This window comes from Hyla sarda, chromosome 1 (genome assembly GCF_029499605.1).
Source record: "Hyla sarda isolate aHylSar1 chromosome 1, aHylSar1.hap1, whole genome shotgun sequence".
In the NCBI taxonomy this organism is placed as follows: Eukaryota; Metazoa; Chordata; class Amphibia; order Anura; family Hylidae; genus Hyla; species Hyla sarda.
Genome location: NC_079189.1, coordinates 259,429,815 through 259,455,811, shown reverse-complemented (window position 1 = coordinate 259,455,811; position 25,997 = coordinate 259,429,815). Strand labels below are relative to the sequence as shown.

The following is a 25,997-nucleotide window of genomic DNA, read 5'->3' as shown; positions in this document are numbered from 1 at the left end:
TGTCAACGACACCTGGGATTCCCAGCCAGTCTCCCAAGCTGGTACTTACCGGGCCCTAAGCTGGGTAGCAGTCTGCGATCTGACGAGAGCAGGCGCGTTCAGCTTAGGATGGCCGTTGACAGCTTCACACCCTTTATACTGTGCATTTAAGCATCAATAAATCCTTTTCGGAATCGGAACGGAACGGAAGGCGGCAACAGAGCAAAATGTCAACGGCACCCGGGATTCCCAGCCAGTGTCCCATGTCGGTACTTACCGGGCCCTAAGATCTGTACCAGTCTGCGATCTGACGAGAGCAGGCGCGTTCAGCTTAGGATGGCCGTCGACAGCTTCACACCTTGTGTACTGTGGATTTAAGCATCAATAAATCCTTTTCGGAATCGGAGCGGCAATAGAGCAAAATGTCAACGGCACCTGGGATTCCCAGCCAGTCTCCCATGCCGGTACTTACTGGGCCGTAAGCTGGGTAGCTGTCTGCGATCTGATGAGAGCAGGCGCGTTCAGCTTAGGATGGCCGTTGACAGCTTTTCGCTCTTTATACTGTGGATTTAAGCATCAATAAATCCTTTTTGGAATCAGAGCGGAAGGCGGCAACAGAGCAAAATGTCAACTGCACCCGGGATTCCCAGCCAGTCTCCCATGCTGGTACTTACCAGGCCCTAAGCTGGGTAGCAGTCTGCAAACTGACAAGAGCAGACACGTTCAGCTTAGGATGGCCGTTGACAGCTTCACACCCTGTATATTGTGGATTTAAGCATCAATAAATCCTTTTCGGAATCAGAGCAGAAACAGAGCAAAATGTCAACTGCACCCGGGATTCCCAGCCAGTCTCCCATGCTGGTATTTACTTGGCCCTAGCTGGGTACCAGTCTGCGATGTGATGAAAACAGGCGCATTCAGCTTAGGATGGCCGTAGACAGCTTCAAACCCTGTATACTGTGGATTTAAGCATCAATAAATCCTTTTCGGAATCGGAGCGGAAGGCGTCAATAGAGCAAAATGTCAACGACACCTGGGATTCCCAGCCAGTCTCTCATGCTGGTACTTACCGGGCCCTAAGCTGGGTAGCAGTCTGCGATCTGACGAGAGCAGGCGCGTTCAGCTTAGGATGGCCGTTGACAGCTTCACACCCTTTATACTGTGCATTTAAGCATCAATAAATCCTTTTCGGAATCGGAACGGAACGGAAGGCGGCAACAGAGCAAAATGTCAACGGCACCCGGGATTCCCAGCCAGTGTCCCATGCCGGTACTTACCGGGCCCTAAGATCTGTACCAGTCTGCGATCTGACGAGAGCAGGCGCGTTCAGCTTAGGATGGCCGTCGACAGCTTCACACCTTGTGTACTGTGGATTTAAGCATCAATAAATCCTTTTCGGAATCGGAGCGGCAATAGAGCAAAATGTCAACGGCACCCGGGATTCCCAGCCGGTCTCCCATGCCGGTACTTACTGGGCCCTAAGCTGGGTAGCAGTCTGCGATCTGAAGAGAGCAGGCGCGTTCAGCTTAGGATGGCCGTTGACAGCTTTTCGCCCTTTATACTGTGCATTTAAGCATCAATCAATCCTTTTCGGAATCGGAACGGAAGGCGGCAACAGAACAAAATGTCAACTGCACCCGGGATTCCCAGCCAGTGTCCCATGCCGGTACTTGCCGGGCCCTAAGATCTGTACCAGTCTGCGATCTGACGAGAGCATGCGCGTTCAGCTTAGGATGGCAGTTGACAGCTTCACTCCTTGTATACTGTGGATTTAAGCATCAATAAATATTTTTATTAATCGGAGAGTAAGGTGCCAACAGAGCAAAATGTCAACTGCACTCGGGATTCCCAGCCAGTCTCCCATGCTGGTACTCACCAGGCCCTAAGCTGGGTAGCAGTCTGCAAATTGACAAGAGCAGGCACGTTCAGCTTAGGATGGTCGTTGACAGCTTCACACCCTGTATACTGTTGATTTAAGCATCAATAAATCCTTTTCGGAATCGGAACGGAAGGCGGCAACAGAGCAAAATGTCAACTGCACCCGGGATTCCCAGCCAGTCTCCCACGCTGGTACTTACCGGGCCCTAAGCTGGGTAGCAGTCTGCGATCTGACGAGAGCAGGCACGGTCAGCTTAGGACGGCCGTTGACAGCTTCACGCCTTGTATACTGTGGATTTAAGCATCAATAAATATTTTTATTAATCGGAGAGGAAGGCGGCAACAGAGCAAAATGTCAATGGCACCTTGGATTGCCAGCCAGTCTCCCATGCCGATACTTGCCGGGCAGCAGTCTGAGGAGAGCAGGTACGTTCAGCTTAGGATGGCCGTTGACAGCTTCACGCCTTGTATACTGTGGATTTAAGCATCAATAAATCCTTTTTGGAATCAGAGCAGAAGGCGGCAACAGAGCAAAATGTCAACTACACCCGGGATTCCCAGCCAGTCTCCCATGCTGGAACTTACCGGGCCCTAAGATCTGTACCAGTCTGCGATCTGACGAGAGCAGGTGCGTTCAGCTTAGGATGGCCGTCGACAGCTTCACACCTTGTGTACTGTGGATTTAAGCATCAATAAATCCTTTTCGGAATCGGAGCGGCAATAGAGCAAAATGTCAACGGCACCCGGGATTCCCAGCCAGTCCTTACTGGGCCGTAAGCTGGGTAGCTGTCTGCGATTTGACGAGAGCAGGCGCGTTCAGCTTAGGATGGCCGTTGACAGCTTTTCGCTCTTTATACTGTGGATTTAAGCATCAATAAATCCTTTTTGGAATCAGAGCGGAAGGCGGCAACAGAGCAAAATGTCAACTGCACCCGGGATTCCCAGCCAGTCTCCCATGCTGGTACTTACCAGGCCCTAAGCTGGGTAGCAGTCTGCAAACTGACAAGAGCAGGCACGTTCAGCTTAGGATGGCCGTTGACAGCTTCACACCCTGTATATTGTGGATTTAAGCATCAATAAATCCTTTTCGGAATCGGAGCAGAAACAGAGCAAAATGTCAACTGCACCCGGGATTCCCAGCCAGTCTCCCATGCTGGTATTTACCTGGCCCTAAGCTGGGTACCAGTCTGCGATGTGATGAAAACAGGCGCATTCAGCTTAGGATGGCAGTAGACAGCTTCAAACCCTGTATACTGTGGATTTAAGCATCAATAAATCCTTTTCGGAATCGGAGCGGAAGGCGTCAACAGAGCAAAATGTCAACGACATTTGGGATTCCCAGCCAGTCTCCCATGCTGGTACTTACCGGGCCCTAAGCTGGGTAGCAGTCTGCGATCTGACGAGAGCAGGCGCGTTCAGCTTAGGATGGCCGTTGACAGCTTCACACCCTTTATACTGTGCATTTAAGCATCAATAAATCCTTTTCGGAATCGGAACAGAACGGAAGGCGGCAACAGAGCAAAATGTCAACGGCAGCCGGGATTCCCAGCCAGTGTCCCATGCCGGTACTTGCCGGGCCCTAAGATCTGTACCAGTCTGCGATCTGACGAGAGCAGGCGCGTTCAGCTTAGGATGGCTATGGGAGCTATAACATTGCAAAAAAAAAAAAAAAAAGAAGATCAGTTAACCCCTTCCCTAATAAGTTTGAATCCCCCCCTTTCCCTTTAAAAAAATAAATAAATAAATAAACAGAAATAACCATATGTGATATGGCCACGTGAGGAAATATTTTATTAAACAGTCAATGGCGTGCAAAAAAATTCCAAAGTCCAAAATAGTGTATTTCTGCTCACTTTTTATAATTATGAAAAATTGAATAAAAAGCTATCAAAAAGTCCGATCATTACAAAAAATAAAAAACTTCAGATCAGGGCGCAAAAATTAGCCCTCATACCGCCCCGTACGTGGAAAAATAAAAAAGTTATAGAGGTCAGAACATTACAATTTTAAACGTATAAATTTTCCTTAATGTAGTTATGATTTTTTCCATAAGTACAACAAAATCAAACCTATGTAAATAGGGAATCATTTTAATCATATGGACCTACAGAATAAAGATAAAGTGTCATTTTTTTACCGAAAAATTTACTGCATAGAAACTGAAGCCCCCAAAAGTTACAAAATGGTGTTTTTTCTTCAATTTTGTCGCACAATGATTTTTTTTTCCGTTTCACAGTAGATTTTTGGCTGATTAGAGTAGAATTGGTGGTGCAAAAAATAAGCAATCAAATGGATTTTTAGGTGCAAAATTTAAAACATAGAAGATCAACATAGAAGATCAGTGTCTGCAGTGTTATAGGTCCCTATGGGACCTATAACACTGCAAAAAAAAAGTGGAAAAAAAAAGTGAATAAAGATCATTTAACTCCTCCCCTATTAAAAGTTTGAATCACCCCCCTTTTCCAATAAAAAAAAAAAAAAACACAGTGTAAATAAAAATAAAAATAAACATATATGGTATCACTGCGTGCGTAAATGTCCGAATTATAAAAATATATCATTAATTAAACCGCTCGGTCAATGGCGTGCGCGCAAAAAAATTCCAAAGTCCAAAATAGTGCATTTTTGGTCACTTTTTATATAATTTAAAAATGAATAATGAAAAATGAAAATAATGAAAAATGGTACCGTTAAAAACTTCAGATCACGGCGCAAAAAATGAGCCCTCATACCGCACCATACACGGAAAAATAAAAAAGTTATAGGGGTCAGAAGATGACAATTTTAAACGTATTCATTTTCTGGCATGTAGTTATGATTTTTTCCAGAAGTCCGACAAAATCAAACCTATATAAGTAGAGTATCATATTAATTGTATGGACCTACAGAATACATATCAGGTGTCATTTTTACCAAAAAATGTACTACGTAGAAACGGAAGCCCCCAAAAGTTACAAAACAGCGTTTTTTTTTCAATTTTGTCGCACAATGATTTTTTTTCCCGCTTCACCATAGATTTTTGGGCAAAATGGCTGACGTCATTACAAAGTAGAATTGGTGGCGCAAAAAATAAGCCATCATATGGATTTTTAGGTGCAAATTTTAAAGAGTTATGATTTTTTAAAGGCAAGGAGCAAAAAACGAAAATGCAAAAACGGAAAAACCCCCGGTCCTTAAGGGGTTAAGGTGAAAATGGGCTTGGTCCTTAACCCCTTAAGGACCAGGCCAATTTTCAGTGTAGGACCAGAGCGTTTTTTGCACACCTGACCACTGTCACTTTAAGCATTAACCCCTTAAGGACCGGGGGTTTATCCATTTTTGCACTTTCGTTTTTTGCTCCTTGCCTTTAAAAAATCATAACTCTTTCAATTTTGTGATAACATCAGACACAAAATTGGGAAAAAAAAACACAGTTTTGTAAGTTTTGGGGGCTTCAGTTTCTACGTAGTATATTTTTCGGTTAAAATGACACCTTTTCTTTATTCTGTAGGTTCATACAATTAAAATTATACCCTACTTATATAGGTTTGATTTTGTCGTACTTCTGGAAAAAAATCATAACTTCATGCAGGAAAATTAATACGTTTAAAAGGGTCATCTTCTGACACCTATAACCTTTTTTATTTTTCCGCGTATGGGGCGGTATGAGGGCTCATTTTTTGCGCCGTGATCTGAAGTTTTTAATGGTACCATTTTTTAATTTTTTTTTATAAAGGGTAATGGAGAAAATGCCCCACAAAATATGTAACCCCATCTCTTCTGAGTATGGAAACACCCCATGTTATGATGTAAAATGCTGTGCGGGCAAACTACAATGCTCAGAAGAGGAGTCACATTTGGCTTTTTGAAAGCAAATTTTGCAGAAATGGTTTTTGGGGGGCGTGTCGCATTTGGGAAGCCCCTATGGTGCCAGAACAGCAAAAAAAAAAAAAAAACACATGGCATACTATTTTGGAAACTACACCCCTCAAGGAACGTAACAAGGGGTACAGTGAGCCTTAACACCTCACAGATATTTCATGACTTTGTTAAAGTTTTGGAAACTACACCCCTCACAGAATTTAATAAGGGGTGCAGTGAGTATTTCAACCCCACTGGAGTTTGACAGATCTTTGGAACAGTGGGCTGAGCAAATGCAAAATTACATTTTTTATTTTCACGGACCGCTGTTCCAGAAAACTGTCAGACACCTCTGGGGCGCAAATGCTCACTGTACCCCTTATTACATTACGTGAGGGGTGTAGTTTCCAAAATGGGGGTCACATGTGGGAGGGGTCCATTGTTCTGGCACATTGTAAACACACGTGGCCTTCAATTCCGGACAAATTTTCTCTTCAAAATCCCAATGGCGCTCCTCTTCTGATCATTGTAGTTCGCCCGCAGAGCACTTTACATCCACATATGGGGTATTTATATACTCAGAAGAAATGGGGTTACAAATTGTGGTGGGCTTTTTTCCTATTTTCCCTTGTGAAAATGAAAAATTTAGGGTAACACCAGCATTTTAGTGAAATTTTATTTTATTTTTTTAATTTTCCCATCCAACTTTAATGAAAATTCGTGAAAGACTTGTGGGGTGTTAGGGCTCACTATGCCCCTTGTTACATTCCGTGAGGGGTGTAGTTTCCAAAATGGGGTCACATGTGGGTATTTATTTTATTGCGTTTATGGCAGAACCACTGTAAAATCAGCCACCCCTGTGCAAATCACCCATTTAGGCCTCAAATGTACATAGTGCGCTCTCACTCCTGAGCCTTGTTGTGCGCCAGCAGAGAATTTTACGCCCACATATGGGGTATTTCCGTAATCAGGAGAAATTGCGTTACACATTTTGACAGACCGTGCATGCTGGAAGTTGTACTTTTGCAACAGCTGGAGGCACACTGGTTGGAAAACCTTCAGTTAGGTTCCGTCACCTAACTCAGTATTTTCCAACCAGTGTGCCTCCAGCTGTTGCAAAACTACAAATCCTAGCATGTACTGATCGTCGAAGTGCATGCTGGGAGATGTAGTTTCGCAACTGCTAGAGGTACGCAACTACAACTCCCAGCATGCTGAGACAGCTGTTTGCTGCTTGGGCATGCTGGGATTCGCAGTTTTGCAACATCTGGAGGTCTACAGTTTAGAAATCACTGTGCAGTCGTCTCTAAACTGTGGACCTCCAGATGTTGCAAAACTACAAATGCCAGCATGCCCAGACAGCAAACTGCTATGTGGGCATGCTGGGAGTTGTAGTTTTGCAAGATCTAGAGGGCCACAGTTCACAGCACAGTGATCTCCAAACTGTGACCCCTCCAGCTGTTGCAAAACTACAAATCCCAGCATGACAAGAGTTGTAGTTTTGCAACATCTGGACGGCAACAGTGTAGAGACTACTGTATAATGGTCTCAAACTGTAGTCCCCTAGATGTTGCTAAGCAACTTACCGGCTTCCGTCAGATCCAGGGAGCCGTCCTCTTCTGCCGCACGACATGCCCCCCCCGCCGATCTCCGACACCGATCGTCGCCCGCAGGGTAAGTGGATCTTCAGCGCCGGTCCCCTTCGTTTCCCAGTCCTGCCCCGCCTATTGTGGGTGGGCAGAACGGGGAAAACGAAAGTTAACCCCCCCGCCCCCGATCTATTGGTGGTCGCGTCTAGACCACCAATATCAGGGATAGGAGGGGTGGCACCCCAGCCACCTCACTCCTGTCCCTTCAGGGGGATCGTGGGTGTCTTGGACAAGCGCGATCCCCCTTATTTTCCAGGTCACCATAGACCAATAATGACTCGGAATCGCGCAAATCGCAAGTGTGAATTCACTTGCGATTTGCGCAGATCGCCGACATATGGGGGGGGGGGGGGGGCTGATGACCCCCCCCCCCTGAACATTTATGCTGGGTGCCTGCTGATCGATATCAGCAGTCACTCCGGTCTGGTAGACCGAAATTCCCACGGGCATACAGGTCCTTAAGTACCAGGCTTGCCGCCCCCCCCCCCCCCCAGGGCACATTCACATGGGCAGAGTTACAGTGAGTTTCCTGCTTCAAGTTTGAGCTGCAGCAAATTTTTCACCGCAGCGCAAACTCCAAGTGGGACACTAACTGTAAACCCCGCCCGTGTGAATGTACCATAAAAACACTACACTACCACAAAATAAAGGGTAAAACACTACACATATACCCCCTTACACTGTCCCCCTCCAGTAAAAATTAAAACGTATCATACAGCAGTGTTTCCAAAATGGAGCCTTCCAGCTGTTGCAAAACAACAATTCCCAGAATTTCCAGACAGCCACTGCCTGTCCAGGCATGCTGGGAGTTTAGCAACAGCTGGAGGCACCCTGTTTGAGAATCACTGGCGTAGAATACCCCTATGTCCAACCCTATGAAATCCCTAATTTAGTCCTCAAATGCACATGGCACTCTCATACTTTGGAGCCCTGTTGTATTTCAGGGAAACAGTTTAGGGCCACATATGAGGTATTTCTGTAGTTGGGAGCAATTGCACTAAAAATTTTGGGGGCTTTTTCTCCTTTTACCCCTTATGAAAAGGAAAAGTTGGGGTTCACACCAGCCTGTTAGTGTGTAAAAAAATAAAAATAAAAATACACTAACATGCTGGTGTTGCCCATACTTTTTATTTTCACAAGGGAAAATTGGAAAAAAGCCCCCCCCCAAAAAAAAAAAATTTGTAACCCCTTTTGTGCCGAGTAAGAACATAACCCATATGTGGATGTAAACTGCTCTGCGGGTGCACTACAATTCTCAGAAGAGAAGGAGCACCATTGGGATTTTGGAGAGAAATTTTGTCCGGAATTGAAGGCCACGTGTGTTTACAAAGCCCCCATAGTGCCAGAACAATGGAGTGTAGTGCGCCAGCAGAGCACTTTTAGTCCACACATGGGGTATTTCCATATTCAGAAGAAATGGGGTTACAAATTTTGGGGGGCATTTTCTCCTATTACCCTTTGTAAAAATGTAAATTAAGGGGAAAAAAGCATTTTAGGGAAAAAAAATATTTTTTTTTTCATTTACACATCCGACTAACAAAAAGTCGTCAAACACCTGTGAGGTGTTAAGGCTCCCTGTACCCTTTGTTACGTTCCTTGAGGTGTAGTGTCCAAAATAGTATGCCATATGTTTTTGTTTTTTTTCTGTTCTGGCCCCATAAGGGCTTCCTAAATGAGACATGCCCCCTAAAAACCTTTTCAGCAAAATTTGCTTTCCAAAAGCCAAATGTGACTCCTCTTTTGAGCATTGTAATTTGCACGCAGAGCATTTTACATCCTAACATGGGGTATTTCCATACTCAGAAGAGACGGGGTTACAAATTTTGGGGGGCATTTTCTCCCATTACCCTTTGTAAAATGTTCAAGTTTGGGGGGAAAAAAACTGCACTTTAGTGAAAAAACTTTTTTTTTTCATTTACACATCCGACTAACGAAAAGTTGTCAAACACCTGTGTTGAGTTAAGGCTCACTGGACCCCTGATTTAGAATTTTCTCCTTCACTTTGCTGCTATTCCTGTGAAACACCTAAAGGGTTAAACTTTCTGAATGTCATTTTGAATACTTTGAGGTGTGCAGTTTTTATAATGGGGTCATTTGTGGGGTATTTCTCATATGAAGGCCCTTCAAATCCAGATTTTGAAAATTGTGTGAAAAATTTGAAAATTGGTGCTGAAGTTTGAAGCCCTCTGATGTCTTCCAAAAGTAAAAAAAATGTCAACTTAATAAAGCAAACAAAGTGGACATATATGTGAATCAATATATAATTTATTTGCTATGTCTATTTTCCTTACAAGTCGAGAGCTTCAAGGTTAGAAAAATGCTAAATTTCCAATTTTCTCATCAAATTTTGGAATTTTTCACCAACAAATGATGCAAGTATCAACGAAAATTTACCACTAAAAGTAGAATATGTCATAAAAAAACATCTCGGAATCAAATTTATAAAGTAAAAACTTATTAATGCTTAAAGTGAGAGGTCAGATTTGAAAAAAAAAAAATGCTCCCGTCCTTAGGGTCATAATGGGCTCCGTCCAAGGGTTTAACCGTTACATGACCTTGAAGTGCAGGAGCTGTGCCCATTTCATAAGCTGTGAGAGACGGCTATTATCAGAAGCAATCCCGCAGCTCATTAAAGGGGTATTCCAGGCCAAAACTTTTCTTTATATATCAACTGGCTCCGGAAAGTTAAACAGATTTGTAAATTACTTCTATTAAAAAATCTTAATTCTTCCAATAGTTATTAGCTTCTGAAGTTGAGTTGTTGTTTTCTGTCTAACTGCTCTCTGATGACTCACGTCCTGGGAGCTGTGCAGTATTCTCCCATCATGCACAGCTCCCGGGACGTGACATCATCATTTAGCAGTTAGACAGAAAACTTCAGAAGCTAATAACTATTGGAAGGATTAAGATTTTTTAATAGAAGCAATTTACAAATCTGTTTCACTTTCCGGAGCCAGTTGACTATATATATATATATATATATATATATATATATATATATATATATAAAAGAGGTTTTACCTGGAATACCCCTTTAACCCTTTAGACGCCGTGATCAATGCTGATCATGCGTTTTAAGGTAGAAAATGCTGATGCCTTATACGTTACGCAAATAAAACATGTTATATGGAATAGCGCAGAGTGAGCTCAGCCAGACAGCAGTGTACGTTTTTCAAATCTTGTGCAGAGGAACAGCTGACCATGATAACCAGATTCCAGCTTTCATTTTTTTTAAAGCCTTTCTAAAAATAAAAGCTGAAATCCAGTTGGTTGCTATGGGCAACTGCTCCTGCACAAGGTTTGACAAATCTCCCCCTATGGCCATGTTCACACAGGAATGTCTGCACGGAAAATGTCCATACAGACATTCCACACAGTGGAGCACTGGCAGAACATGCTAGAACTGCTCACAAATGCTCCGCCTCAGACAGCAATGCTTTTCTGAGCGGAATCCACGAGAACAGAACAGGTTCAATGTTGTTACTGGCGTCAGAATAAGGATTTCCGCAGTAGATGTTGCTGCAGGGGCGACTGTTGTGCGATGTAGAATATTTATGCGGAATTCCGCACGGACCTTCCGCTGTGTGAACGTAGGCTACGGCTATGTTCACATTGCAGAATTTTCTCTACTTCTCCATGCAAAAACCATGGCACCCAAGTCATTTTAACCCCTTAAGAACGCAGGGTTTTTCAGTTTTTGCATTTTCGTTTTTTTGATCATCACCTTCTAAAAATAATAACACTTTCAATTTTGCACCTACAGATCCATATGCAGGCTTATTTTTTGCGCCACCAATTGAACTTTTTAATGACAAAACTTTTTAAAGGCGAAACCAGAAAAATAAATATTTGTGGGGCAAAATTGAAAAAAAAAAAAAAAAGCAACCCATTTTGTAACTTTTGGGGCTTCCGGTTCTATACAGTACGCTTTCCTGTAAAAATGACACCATATCTTTATTCTGTAGGTCCGTACGGTTACAAGGATACCTAGTTTAGTATTTTACAGTTATAACTACATGCACCAAAATTTGTATGTGTAAAATTGTCATCTTCTGACTCCTATAGCTTTCATTTTTTCCATATACAGGGATATATGAGGGCTCAGTTTTTTGCGCCGTGATCTGAAATTTTTTTATCGGTACCATTTTTTTTTATGGGACATTTTGATCGCTTTTTACACATTTATTTAGGATACCCAAAGTGACTAGAGATGAGCGAACTTACAGTAAATTCGATTTGTCACGAACTTCTCGGCTCTGCAGTTGATGACTTATCCTGCATAAATTAGTTCAGCTTTCAGGTGCTCCCGTGGGCTGGAAAAGGTGGATACAGTCCTAGGACTGTATCTAAAAGTGACCAAAAATACGCAATTTTGGACTTTGGAATTTTAGATTATAACATTATATTTTTATAGTTCGGACATTTACGCACACGACGACTTTTTTATTTAAATTTTTTTTAAATGTGAAAAGGGGGGAGATTTAAACTTTTATTAGGTAAGGGGTTGTTAAATCACATTTAGTAACTTTTTATACACTTTTTTATGGCACAAGGGCATTAAGATGGGGGGGGGGGATAATGGCACAAGGGGATTAATATGGAGGGGGGGGGGGGTGACGACTATCCTCCCTCCCTCTGATCCCCTTGTGCCATTATCCCTCCCCCCTCTATCCTAATGCCCGTGTGCTATAAAAAAAAGTGTAAAAAAAAAAAAAAGTCACTAAATGTGATTTAACCCCCTCGGATTCCCTTTTGCCATATCTGATAATAAAAGCACAAGGGGATTAATATGGGGGGTGATTAATTGTGCCATCATTCCCCCCTTCCTCTCATTCCCTTTTGACATATCAGATAATAATGGCATAAGGCGATTAAGATGGAGGGGGGATAATGGCAAAAGGGCATCAGAGGGAGGGGGGGGAATAATGGAACAAGGGGTTAAGTATCGCATTAGTATAAAGGAAAGCACACGCCTTTTGTCCACGGGTACCCCTCGCGCGCAAGTTCCGCATGAGGAGTACCCGCAGACATGCTTTCAGCCTTTGTGGGTACAGTCGCTAAAAAGGTTGAGAACCACTGTTCTAGAGGACACCTTATCACTGGATCATGGGGGGGGGGGGGTTTGGTGGGTGGGTGGGTAAAACAGTACATTTACACGCACCGTTATACAGTTACCTCCCCATAAAAAAATATAAATAGCCCGTAGGGTGGTGTTTCCCAAAGAGGGAGATTCCAGCTTTTGCTAAACTACAACTCCCAGCATGCCTGGACCGTCAAAGGCTGTGAGCTATAGTTTTGCAACAGCTGGAGGCTCCCTGTTTGGATAACAGTGCCCTACGGGCTAAATTTTTATGTGGGGAGAGAGTAACCGTATAAAAGGTGTGTAAATGTAGTGTTATAGGGGAGATTTATCAAAACCTGTCCAGAGGAAACGTTGCCCATAGCAACCAATCAGATGACTCATTTTTCAGACGCCTATTAAAAATGAAAGATTTGATTGGTTGCTATGGGAAACTCAGCGACTTTACCTTCAGAGAGTTTTTGATAAATCTCCCCCTTAGGCTTCTTTCACACTATGTAAGTGGTTCCGTTACAAACGGACATTAAGGGTTTTTTTGCCCCCACTTTAACTGCCCTTAATGTCAGTTATTGTAATGGAGCCTAACGGGAGTCATAACGGGCAAAGAGGATCCCATTCACTTGAGTGGGATTCCACTAGCGTCCGTTAGAACTCCTGTTATTGTGGCCGAATATAGCGGGAGGAAAATACGTTGCTTGCACTAACGGCAATGTGAAAGGAGCGTTACTCTATTTCATTTATTATTTCATGTATTGCTGATCAGTAACAATTATTGATCAGCAGGTATAGGGGCAGGTGGCAGACTAAAAACTCTGAGCATGCCCTTTGGCTGTCCAAAGGGCATGCTGGGAGTTGTAGTCATGCAACAGCTAGAGGGTATATTTTTCCCCTAACACTCTCTCCAAGGGGAATCAAACCATTTAGACTTGAATCACATTTCTGGCCCTGACCGTATTCCTCACCTGCATGTTTATTTATTATTGTAGTTGAGGTTCTATTCTGATTGCTTTGCTTTCCTGCCTGGATTGGGGGGGGGGGGGGGGGGGGAAGAGGGGGATTTGATGGGAACTTTGGGGAGGGGAGGGGTGGGAGGTGTACTCAGTTACCTGGGCCTAACCTTGCGTTTTTGTTCTCAGACATGCTTATTTGGGCCCTTAGTTGTCGTTTATAATGCAGGGTATGCCCCATTGCATTTCTGTACAAAATGTTAACTTAATAAAGAAATGTGGAAAAAAAAAAAAAAAAAAGTTATTTTTAACATGACACTTTCTGTTCAATTTTCCACCATAAATAATATTTAGTTGCAGCGTACGTTTTATGGTAAAATTGCAAACATGCCCTCTTTGGAGGAGGAAGAGAATCAAAAATCAAAATATCCTATAGCCTCAAGACCAAAATGAAAGGTGTCATTAAAAAGGGGTTAAAGAGGACCTGTGATAGTTAATGTAGATAGCGTAACCTCAATAAACTCTTTTCTATAGCATGTCAAACAGTCACCCCCCACCCCCCTTAGGTAGTGAAACGGGGGGGGAACAACGTGATAATATGGGCTGTATTTGGTAGTGGTGGGTGGATTCAGCACTGACTGCACCTAATGAACATGATCTCATAAGAACCCAACAAAGGCACTTTAAAAAGTATAATACAATTTTATTTACAGAATAGCAAGAAATAAGTTAAAAAAAAAAAAACACATTTAGTAGAAGACATGTATATTTTATGTAAGAAAAAAAAAATGTTTAAACTTTTGTAACTGGGACAATGGAGCCCGGGCAGGTTTTCATGTTGCCAGAGATTTTCATAGTGGAAACTGTTGATTACTTCACAGAACAAAGTGCAGAAGTGAGGATCTGGAGACGACAAAAATAAATAAAATAAAAAGTTATATATTCATCTGATTTTAGAGTTTAACCGTTACTTCAGCCAACCTAACAAACTAATACGAGTTTCCCAATAGCAGTTCCACCTGACCCTCATTTACTTTTCAAACCCAAAACAGCAAAAACAGTAAGTTGGTGAAATAAATTTCATTAAACTGGAGATATGCCAATCTTTGGAACCACTGACTCATTTAATTTATTTAAAGTAATCAAAAAGGAGGTAAGATGCTGCTCATCTCAAATATCCATCTTGAAAAACTAAGCTCCTCCTAACAAAGCAATTAGTAGTCTACCACTCATCTACCAGCAGAAAGGCTTGGATCCCCAATGAGGGATTATTAAAGAGTACCTGCCACCAAACTAAAAACTTTTAAATATATTGTTCCTTATGCAATTATAAGACACTTGCCGTAAAGGAAATCTGTCAGCTTGCTCCCCCACACTAACCAGCGGTACTGGCTGGTAGTGTGGGGGACACTAATCAGTTTGATGCATACCGTCCCCGGATCCGCCACGCCATTCGCCCGCTATCTTCTTTATATGCAAATTAGCTGCTAACTGGCATGGGCAGGGTTACTGCCTTCATCTGGCACTGTGGTACAACTGCTGCCTGGCCCACAGCACCACCCGGGGCTTATGAATATTCATGTTCTCCCTCATCATCTCCCTCTCCTCCCCGCTGATTTCAGGACTCGACTGCGCTGAAGAGGCTTCCGGGTGTAGATAGGAAGCCAGCACATGCGCAGTGGAGTCCTGAAATCAGCGGGAAGAAGAGGTAGATGATGAGGGAGAACATTAATATTCATAAGCCGGGCGGTGGTTACATCACAGTGCCAGATGAAGGCAGTAAAGCCGCCCTTGCCAGTTAGCAGTGAATTTGCATGTCAAGAAGAAAGATCAGCTTCCCCCGCACTAAGAGCGACAGTTTTTCTTTTAGGATGGACCCATTTTACACCTTAATGACCAGTTTTTTTTTTAATTTGACATGTTTCTCTTAAAAGGGTAATAACTTTAGAACGCTTTTTCTGAGCGGAGCAATTCTGAAATAGTTTTTTGTGACATATTTTACTTAAGTGGTGCATTTTTGTTACCACATGCAGCATTTTTTGTGGAAAAACTCCAAAATATTGTGAAAAATTAAAATTCCTGGCGTTTAAAAAAAATATTTTTATGGTGTTCACTGTGTGTAAAAGTGATGTTATATTTATTCTGGGGGTCGGTACGATTGTGGCGATACCAATTTTATATAGCTTTTTATGTTCTTTCCTTTTCTGAGCAAAATTCTTTTCCGCCATTGTGTGAGGGCTTATTTTTTGTGGGACAATCTGTACTTTTTATTGGTATCATTTTTGCGACACATGCTACCTGCTGCCATAGCAACCAATGCCGACCAGCGATAGTATTGCGGCACCACCGTTTGTGAACAGGGGGAGCACCCTCCCCCTGTCAACACCGTAGTTGCCGTGATCAGGATTGTATCTGATGCCGGGACCTGGGGCTAACAGCATGCGGCAGCGGTCGCGGTGCCGCACGCTATTAACCCTTTAGACACAGCATTCAAAGTTGAACGCCGCGTCTAAAATGAAAGTGAAAGCTGCCCGGCTGCTCAGGACCACCGCAGTGAAAATGCAGTGTCCCGATCAGCTAGGACACGAGCGGAGGTCCTCTTACCTGCCTCCGGCGTGTCCCCTCATCAATTTATCGCTCCAGGCCCGAGATGTAAGCTTGAGCAATCGACCGCTGATAACGCTGATCATTGCAAAGCTATGGCTTTGCAGTGAACAGTGCTGGCAATCAGTGTGTGCCGTGTTATAGGTCCCTATGGGAGCTATAACACTGCAAAAAAAAAAAAGTGTAAAAAAAAAAAAAAAAAGTTAATAAATGTGATTTAACCCCTTCCTTAACCCCTTAAGGACCAAGGGTGTAATGTTACGCCTTGCGCCCTGGTACTTAAGGACCAAGGGCATAAACTTACGCCCTGGCGTTTTCCGGTCCTTGCCACGCAGAGATTTTCTGCTATTAACCCTTGCAAAAATGTGAAATTTGAGGGGGAAACATTTTTTGTGAAATTTTTTATTTTTTTTACATATGCAAAAGTCGTGAAACACATGTGGGGTATTAAGGCTCACTTAATTCCTTGTTATGTTCCTCAAGGGGTCTAGTTTCCAAAATGGTATGCCAGGTGTTTTTTTGCTGTTCTGGCACCATAGGGGCTTCCTAAATGCAACATGCCCCCCAAAAACCATTTCAGAAAAAGGTACTTTCCAAAATCCCTTTGTCGCTCCTTCGCTTCTGAGCCCGCCGAACACTTTAAATAGACATGTGAGGTATGTGCTTACTCGAGAGAAATTGGGCAACAAATACAAGTATAAATTTTCTCCTTTCACCCCTTGTAAAAATTCAAAAATTGTGTCTACAAGAACATGAGTGTAAAAAATGAAGATTGTGAATTTTCTCCTTCACTTTGCTGCTATTCCTGTGAAACACCTAAAGGGTGAAAACACTTACTGAATGTTATTTTGAATACTTTGTGGGGTGTAGTTTTTATAATGGGGTCATTTATGGGGTATTTCTAATATGAAGACCCTTCAAATCCACTTCAAACCTGAACTGGTCCCTGAAAAATTGGAAAATTGCTGCTGAACTTTGAAGCCCTCTGGTGTCTTCCAAAAGTAAAAACACGTCAATTTTATGATACAAACATAAAGTAGACATATTGGAAATGTGAATAATTTTTTTTATTTGGAATATCCATTTTCCTTACAAGCAGAGAGCTGCAAAGTTAGAAAAATGCCAAATTTTCATTTTCTTCATAAAATTTTGGGATTTTTCACCAAGAAAGGATGCAAGTTACCACAAAAATTTACCACTATGTTAAAGTAGAATAGGTCCCGAAAAAACAGTCTCTGAATCAGAATGATAACTAAAAGCATTCCAGAGTTATTAATGTTTAAAGTGACAGTGGTCAGATGTTCAAAAAACGCTCTGGTCCTAAGGTGTAAAATGGCCTGGTCCTTAAGGGGTTAATAAAAGTTCAAATGACCCCCCTTTTCCCATTAAAAAAAAAAAAAAAAAAAAAAAAAAAAAAAACACATAAATAAAAATAAATCTAAACATATGTGGTATCGCCGCATGCATAAATGTCCGAATTATAAAAATATGTCATTAATTAAACCGCACGGTCAATGGCGTACTTGCAAAAAAATTCCAAAGTCCAAAAGAACGTATTTTTGGTCGCTTTTTATCTCATGAAATTTTTTTTTTTTATAATAAGCGATCAAACAGTCCGATCAATACAAAAATGGTACCGCTAAAAACTTCAGATCACAGTGCAAAAAATGAGCCCTCATACTGCCCCATATGCGGAAAAATAAAAGTTATAGGGGTCAGAAGATGACAATTTTAAACGTATACATTTTTCACGATTTTTTACAGAAGTACAACAAAATCAAACCTATATAAGTAGGGTATCATTTTAACCATATGGACCTACAGAATAATGATAAGGTGTCATTTTACCGAAAAATGTACTGCATAGAAACGGAAGCCCCCTAAAGTTACAAAATGGCTTTTTTCTTCAATTTCGTCGCACAATGATTTTTTTTCCGTTTTGCCGTAGATTTTTGGGTAAAATGACTGATGTCACTGCAAAAAAATAAGCCATCATATGGATTTTTAGGTCCAAAATTGAAAGGGTTATGATTTTTAAAAAAGCTGAGGAGGAAAAAACTAAAGTGCAAAAACTGAAAAACCTGTGATCCTTAAGGGGTTAACAGTTAACTTCATGTGACAAGCTAAAAGCTTTATACTACAGTACTGGGGTATAAGAAGTCAAAATGAAAACCTAAGGACTTACCATATGATTTTGGCAAGATGTCAAGACTTCTGCTAATAGCATGTCTGGAGCTGAGTATGGTAAGGTAGGAAGTTGTTGAATGTTCATTACATGGTCTTCTATACCGGGTAGTAGAATAAACTCATACCTACAAGAAGCACAAAAATTTACAAGATGTACTGTGAAATATCAATCAATCAATTAACATCTTCCTGCTAAAATAGTTACCCTGATAACATACTGCACCTCTTAAATCTATCTTAGAACTAAACTCCTACCAAAGAAAAACTAGCCTAAATAGCAGTCTTCCACTGATCCACCAGCACAAAAAGGTTTGGATCCACAATGGGGGGCTTATGGACAGTTATGCCTTCAAGTGACAAGCAGATCGCTTTGTACTGCCATTCTGTGTGAGAAGCTGAAAACCTGACCTACCATACTATTTTTGCTAGATGTCATGTCATGTCTTGTCTTGTCTTATGTAGATTCAATGACTGGTAAGGTAGTAAGTTTAAGGTTCTTGCCATGGTCTACTACTACACCATGTAGTAGAATGAACTTGCCAAATCTACAAAAAGGAAAAAAATATTTAGTTATTGTAGTGACCATCAATATACTGCAAGTTTCCAATCCTAAGAACCAATAGCTTAACAAGTAACCAAAATTACGCAAAAGGTAAGACATGGTTTGCCTAGACTAAATCTTAACTACCACTGAACTACCAACACAAAAAATTGGATCCATAATGTGGGGGTGGGTGATATGAACAATTATGCCTTCAAGTGACAAGCTAATAGCTTTGCATTGCTATGGATTTTCTCATTTTAAAGTAACCACCCCATTTTTATTTATTTTTTTGACCACTGCCAAGAACTGATGGGATTTGTGGTTATTAGACTATGTTGCAGCTGCTTAAGGTATAACCGTGAACTGCACAGCCTTTATTTGCAAACAGAAGAGGTTCTTAGCATACCATTTGGCCAAATAATGCCATCCCACCATGGAAAGGTGACCTCATGGGGACAGACCCTATACAATTGAAATCCCTCTTTTTTTCTCAGCAGTCAAGGGCTGACGGCAGCTGTGGTCAGACTATGTGCCAGCTGCTCATGGTAAAATAGCGGCTACAGCCATCTGTTATTCCCCCCAAATAGAAAGAAATACAGCAGTATACCCTTTACTCTAAAATATATGTATTCAACACTGCTAGAGAGGTTCTTAGCATAATATTTGGCCAAATAGTGTGTACCGTCCCACCACGGTAAGGTGACCTCATTGGGACGGACCCTACACTAAAGATATGCCTCTCTTGGGCTTTTTTTATTAGACTATTTGTTAATTAGACTATGTTGCAGCTGCTTTTTTTTATTATTTTTGGCAATGAGGAACAGGAAATGCGGTGACTGGCAACAAAAGCCAGGGAAGGCGGGGCAGACTGGCAACAAAGGCCAGGGAAGGCGGGGCAGACTGGCAACAAAGGCCAGGGAATGCGGCGACTGGCAACGAAGGCCAGAGAAGGCGGCGACTGGCAACGAAGGCCAGAGAAGGCGGCGACTGGCAACGAAGGCCAGAGAAGGCGGCGACTGGCAACGAAGGCCAGAGAAGGCGGCGACTGGCAACGAAGGCCAGAGAAGGCGGCGACTGGCAACGAAGGCCAGAGAAGGCAGCGACTGGCAACGAAGGCCAGAGAAGGCAGCGACTGGCAAAGACGGCCAGAGAAGGCAGCGACTGGCAAAGACGGCCAGAGAAGGCAGCGACTGGCAAAGACGGCCAGAGAAGGCAGCGAATGGAAAAAGGCAAGAGACAAAAAGTCATTTAATTATGTAATTAAACAAATTACCCCCTAAATATAACACATTTAGACAAGAACAGACATGATTTCATTTACTTACGTGTAGGTCCATAATTCCAGCCAGGGAAGATAAGTAACACCTGGAGAAAGCAAACTGATAGATACTTCTAGAACAAGAATATGACATAGGTCAAAGTTAGTAACTGATTGGTCTGACAGCAGCACCTCCCAGGTGTTTGTTGTCTTACACAATAGAACAGCTTCTGGAGGAAGCACAAAGACACAGGCTATTAGAACAAGTCAATGGCATAGGCCTTACCGTCTCATCGTAGCTCCTTCCAGTCTGGTAAGATGCTCATCTCACTCTTTCTTGGGTATCAGTGTCCAGGGCTAGCAGACAGCATCAAATATTCTTGCTCTACAGGAAAAGAATTCTAAAAAAAACCTACCTAGATACTTGTGAGAAAGACAAAAGCTGTTAGAAAATGAAGCAATAATGAAGAGCAGAACAAACACAAAAGATAAAAAAGCTGCATGTTAAAAACAACAATGATAGTGGCTGCAAATCCTCAGTCGAGGTATCAGCCATACTTACAGCTAGGACTTTCCTAATACATTCTTACCTTCATTTAGTAGGCACTGACTATTTGTTCTACTGATGCTGAATAGTATATGACGATAACAGAAATAACTGTTTCTTTAAGTTTAACTAGTTACTAAGGCTATCGACACATGGTGCCACATTGATAACTCCCCCAAGTTAGCAATGCAACAAGTCATGCATAGGTAGCTACTACCTAACCAGCTGGTACTAGGAATGGGGCTGACATTCACCATAGAATTATATGGTAAATTGCCAAATTTGATAAAGACTGCCACGGTAGGCAGCAACTGGCAAAGGCAAGAGACAGAAAGTCATTTAATTATGCAATTAAACAAGTTACCCCCTAAATAGAACACATTTTGAAAAAACAGACATGATTTCAATTACTTACGTGTAGGTCCACAATTCCAGCCAGGGAAGATAAGCAACACCTGGAGAAAGCAAACTGATAGGTCAAAGTTAGTAACTTATTGGTCTGACAGCAGCTCCTCCCAGGTGTGGGTTGTCTTACACAATAGAACAGAAATATGAAGACACAGGCTATTAGAACAAGTCAATGGCATAGGTCTTACCGTCTCATCGTAGCTCCTTCCAGTCTGGTAAGATGCTCATCTCACTCTTTCTTGGGTATCAGTGTCCAGGGCTAGCAGGCAGCATCAAATATTCTTGCTCTACAGGAAAAGAATTCTAAAAAAAACCTACCTAGATACTTGTGAGAAAGACAAAAGCTGTTAGAAAATGAAGCAATAATGAAGAGCAGAACAAACACAAAAGATAAAAAAGCTGCATGTTAAAAACAACAATGATAGTGGCTGCAAATCCTCAGTCGAGGTATCAGCCATACTTACAGCTAGGACTTTCCTAATGCATTCTTACCTTCATTTAGTAGGCACTGACTATTTGTTCTACTGATGCTGAATAGTATATGACGATAACAGAAATAACTGTTTCTTTAAGTTTAACTAGTTACTAAGGCTATCGACACATGGTGCCACATTGATAACTCCCCCAAGTTAGCAATGCAACAAGTCATGCATAGGTAGCTACTACCTAACCAGCTGGTACTAGGAATGGGGCTGACATTCACCATAGAATTATATGGTAAATTGCCAAATTTGATAAAGACTGCCACGGTAGGCAGCAACTGGCAAAGGCAAGAGACAGAAAGTCATTTAATTATGCAATTAAACAAGTTACCCCCTAAATAGAACACATTTTGAAAAAACAGACATGATTTCAATTACTTACTTGTAGGTCCACAATTCCAGCCAGGGAAGATAAGCAACACCTGGAGAAAGCAAACTGATAGGTCAAAGTTAGTAACTTATTGGTCTGACAGCAGCTCCTCCCAGGTGTGGGTTGTCTTACACAATAGAACAGAAATATGAAGACACAGGCTATTAGAACAAGTCAATGGCAAAGGTCTTACCGTCTCACCGTAGCTCCTTCCAGTCTGGGCAGATGGGCGTCTCACTCTTTCTTGGGTATTGGTGTCCAGGGCTAGCAGGCAGCATCAAGCATCAAATATTCTTGCTCTACAGGAAAAGAATTAAAAAAAAAAAAAAAAAAAAAAAAAAAAAAAAAAAAAAAAAAACTACCTAGATACTTGTGAGAAAGACAAAATCTGTTAGAAAATGAAGCAACTTGAAAAACAAAGAGCCGAACAAACACAAAAGATTAAAAAGCAGCATGTTAAAAACAACGATAGTGGCTGCAAATCCTCAGTCAAGGTATCAGCCATACTTACAGCTAGGACTTTCCTAATTAATTCCTACCTTCATTTAGTAGGCACTGACTATTGTTCTACTGATGCTGAATAGTATGTTACAATAACAGAAATAACTGAGGGTTAACTAGTTATTATGGCTATCTACACATGGTGCCACATTGATAACTCCCCCATGTTAGCAATGCAACAAGTCATGCATAGGTAGCTACTATCTAACCTGCAGGTACTAGGAATGTGGCTGACATTCACCATAGAATTATATGGTAAATTGCCAAATTTGGCAAAGACTGCCACGGTAGGCGGCGACTGGCAAAGGCAAGAGACAGTCATTAAACAAATTACCCCCTAAATATAACACATTTTGACAAGAACAGACATGCTTTTATTTACTTACGTGTAGGTCCACAATTCCAGCCAGGGAAGATAAGGAATACCTGGAGAAAGCAAACTGATAGATACCTCTAGAACAAGAATATGACATAGGTCAAAGTTAGTAACTTATTGGTCTGACAGCAGCTCCTCCCAGGTGTGGGTTGTCTTTCACAATAGAACAGCTTCTGGATGAAGCACAAAGACACAGGCTATTAGATCAAGTCAATGGCATAGGCCTTACCGTCTCATCGTAGCTCCTTCCAGTCTGGGCAGATGGTCGTCTCACTCTTTCTTGGGTATTTGTGTCCAGGGCTAGCAGGCAGCATCAAATATTCTTGCTCTACAGGAAAATAATTTAAAAAAATAAATAAAATAAATAAAAATAAAAACGTACCTAGATACTTGTGGGAAAGACACAAAAGCTGTTAGAAAATGAAGCAACTTTTAAATGTTAATTAAAAAAAAGAAAAAAGAAAAAAAGAAGGAGATCTGCAGTGTTAGACACTTCTCCCCTATCTGCAGTATAGGGGATAAGTGTCTCATTCCGGCAGTCCAAACGCTGGACCACCCACAAGCTCATGTATGGGGCCCCGGCTCTGCAGCGGCCCTCTCGTGCAGGAGGCCTGCCACAGCGTACACGCCCCCTCCATGTATCTCTATGGGAGAGGCGGAGATGCAGTATGGAGAAGGCGTGACTACCTCAGTGAGGTCAGAGACATGTGCATTAGCTGCGCAGAGCCACAGTAACGCCGGGTCCCCGTACAGGACATTGTGTGGGGGTCCCAGTGGTCGAAGCCCCCCACAATCAGACACTTATGCCCTATACTGTGGATAGGGGATAAGTGTAACACTACAGGGCTCCTTTAAGGGTATATAGCACAGTGCAAAATGGATTAGGATAAATAAATGAATAAATTAGGTACAAAGACACAGGTTATTAGAACAAGCCTATGGCATAAACCATATAGGAAAGATCTTACCGTTTTAACGCAGCTCCTCCCAGTCTGGGCAGATGGGCGTCTCACTCTTTCTTGGGTATTAGTGTCCAGGGCTAGCAGGCAGCATCAAATATTCTTGCTCTACAGGAAAAGAATTCTAAAAAAAAAAAAACCTACCTAGATACTTGTGGGAAAGACACAAAATCTGTTAGAAAATGAAGCAACTTGAAAAAACAACAACAAAGAGACGAACAAAAGATAAAAAAGCAGCATGTTAAAAACAATGATAGTGGCTGCAAATCCTCAGTCAAGGTATCAGCCATACTTACAGCTAGGACTTTCCTAATTAATTCCTACCTTCATTTAATAGGCACTGACTATTGTTCTACTGATGCTGAATAGTATGTTACAATAACAGAAATAACTGAGGGTTAACTAGTTATTATGGCTATCTACACATGGTGCCACATTGATAACTCCCCCATGTTAGCAATGCAACAAGTCATGCATAGGTAGCTACTATCTAACCTGCAGGTACTAGGAATGTGGCTGACATTCACCATAGAATTATATGGTAAATTGCCAAATTTGGCAAAGACTGCCACGGTAGGCGGCGACTGGCAAAGGCAAGAGACAGTCATTAAACAAATTACCCCCTAAATATAACACATTTTGACAAGAACAGACATGCTTTTATTTACTTACGTGTAGGTCCACAATTCCAGCCAGGGAAGATAAGGAATACCTGGAGAAAGCAAACTGATAGATACTTCTAGAACAAGAATATGACATAGGTCAAAGTTAATAACTTATTGGTCTGACAGTGTGGGTTGTCTTACACAATAGAACAGCTTCTGGATGAAGCACAAAGACACAGGCTATTAGATCAAGTCAATGGCATAGGCCTTACCATCTCATCGTAGCTCCTTCCAGTCTGGGCAGATGGTCGTCTCACTCTTTCTTGGGTATTGGTGTCCAGGGCTAGCAGGCAGCATCAAATATTCTTGCTCTACAGGAAAAGAATTCTAAAAAAAAAAAAAAAACCTACCTAGATACTTGTGGGAAAGACACAAAATCTGTTAGAAAATGAAGCAACTTGAAAAACAACAACAAAGACGAACAAAAGATAAAAAAGCTGCATGTAAAAAAACAAACAATGATAGTGGCTGCAAATCCTCAGTCAAGGTATCAGCCATACTTACAGCTAGGACTTTCCTAATTAATTCCTACCTTCATTTAGTAGGCACTGACTATTGTTCTACTGATGCTGAATAGTATATTACAATAACAGAAATAACTGGATTATTTAGGGTTAACTAGTTATTATGGCTATCCACACATGGTGCCACATTGATAACTCCCCCAAGTTAGCAATGCAACAAGTCATGCATAGGTAGCTACTATCTAACCTGCTAGTACTAGAGATGGGGCTGACATTCACCATAGAATTATATGGTAAATTGCCATTTTGAAAAGATTTATTACAATAGGTGACTAATCTACAGTTTCACTAACTGATTCTTTAGGTTTAACTAGTTATTATGGCTATCTACACATGGTGCCACATTGATAACTCCCCCAAGTTAGCAATGGAACAAGTCATGCATAGATAGCCACTATCTAACCTGCCGGTACTAGAGATGGGGCTGACCATAACGGTTATCACAAAAACAGACAAGGTATATAATGAACACCTTCTGGATGAAGTATAAAGATAGAGTGTTATACAACAATGACATGGCAGAAGTGATAAATCTAGATACTTAACTTTCCAATAGCAGCTCCTCCCGGTTGGGGCAGACATCTGGTAACTGGCAAAAAAAAAAAAACAGTGGTGTCAGAGCATACTGAGACTTCTCGTTCTTAGGCTAGGTTCACATGCAGTATTTTGGTTAGTTTTTGAGCCCCATTTGGTTAGTATTTTATGCCAAGTGAACCACCACAATAAACTATAATGGAACAATTTCCACTTTTTTGGTGGAACTCGTGTTACTGACCAAAACCATATGCTTGAAGTAATCAAAAACTGTCTAATGGTAAAACTGTCTTTTTCAAATAAGAACCGAGCTTTCATTCTATGAGAGCCCCATATGCCCGGATTGCTGCCAGAAAATCTTAATCCTTCCAGTACTTAGCAGCTGTATGCTCCACAGGAAGTGCTTTTCTTTTTGAATTTATTTTCTGTCTGGCCATAGTGCTCTCTGACGACACCTCTGTCCATGTCAGGAATTGTCCAGAGCAGGAGAGGTTTACTATGGGGACATTTCTTCTGCTCTGAACAGTTCCTAACATGGTCAGAGGTGTCAGCACTGTGGTCAGACAGAAAATAAATTAAAAAAGAAAAAACTTTCCGCAGAGCATACAGCCGTTGATAAGTACTGGAAGGATTAAGATTTTTAAATAGAAGTCATTTACAAATCT

At 41.7% G+C, this 25,997-nt stretch overlaps 1 long non-coding RNA gene and 3 pseudogenes across 16 annotated transcripts in view; all 4 read right to left on the bottom strand.

The window, feature by feature from the left end:
* On the bottom strand, positions 1-120 carry LOC130326290 (5S ribosomal RNA; annotated as a pseudogene).
* Positions 121-402: 282 nt separating this feature from the next.
* Positions 403-522, bottom strand: LOC130321297 (5S ribosomal RNA; annotated as a pseudogene).
* An 880-nt stretch (positions 523-1,402) lies between these two features.
* LOC130326977 (5S ribosomal RNA) lies at positions 1,403-1,522 on the bottom strand (annotated as a pseudogene).
* A 12,575-nt stretch (positions 1,523-14,097) lies between these two features.
* LOC130368026 (uncharacterized) overlaps positions 14,098-25,997 on the bottom strand; it is a 107,720-nt gene continuing 95,820 nt past the window's right edge. For 6 of the 16 annotated variants that reach the window (XR_008892259.1, XR_008892257.1, XR_008892261.1 and 3 more), the window contains 7 exons: positions 23,619-25,387; positions 22,136-22,978; positions 20,253-21,239; positions 20,034-20,100; positions 18,577-18,709; positions 18,163-18,289; positions 14,098-14,276 (listed from right to left, as the gene is read on the bottom strand). This is a non-coding gene — a long non-coding RNA (uncharacterized LOC130368026). The remainder of the gene's footprint in view (positions 14,277-18,162; positions 18,290-18,576; positions 18,710-20,033; positions 20,101-20,252; positions 21,240-22,135; positions 22,979-23,618; positions 25,388-25,997) is intronic. The other 10 variants (XR_008892273.1, XR_008892278.1, XR_008892266.1 and 7 more) reach the window with 10 other exon arrangements.